A 528-nucleotide genomic window follows, 5' to 3' on the forward strand; every position below is an offset into this window, starting at 1 on the left:
CATCCAAAATCGCATACTTCCATACTGTAGGCAGGAGCGAGTAGTGTGTCTGAATACGTAGTATTCATTAAACAGTACGCGAAAAGTACCCGGATAATCTACTGCTTGGGCAGCCATTTGTGTGTATGCAAACACAGCACACTTGCGTACTGCAAGAGCTTACTTCTGTAACTTACTGAGTAAGCAATTTCGGGCGCAGCCATCGTTTTTTGGTAGTCATGAAACTTAACATCATAAATGTCACAGCATCACCTGCAGCTGTGGAGCAGACGCAACAGGCAAAACGAAACCGCTGAAAATATGCCAGCTTGTAAGCTAGCAAAGGCACACTCGGCTTCGTGCAATGCTCGCGAACTTAGTTTCGCAGGAAGTATGTGAAGGCCTTTACTAGTCTAATATGATTGAGAACCCCTGGCATAGCACCAAAGTTCTACCCAATGTTACTTTAACAAAAGCACTTTGGTTAGCAATGTGAGTGAATCTAAGATTTAAACCAAAAATAGTCAAACTCAGCAACACACTTTGGAA

The sequence above is a fragment of the Trichomycterus rosablanca genome, chromosome 18 (genome assembly GCF_030014385.1).
Source record: "Trichomycterus rosablanca isolate fTriRos1 chromosome 18, fTriRos1.hap1, whole genome shotgun sequence".
In the NCBI taxonomy this organism is placed as follows: Eukaryota; Metazoa; Chordata; class Actinopteri; order Siluriformes; family Trichomycteridae; genus Trichomycterus; species Trichomycterus rosablanca.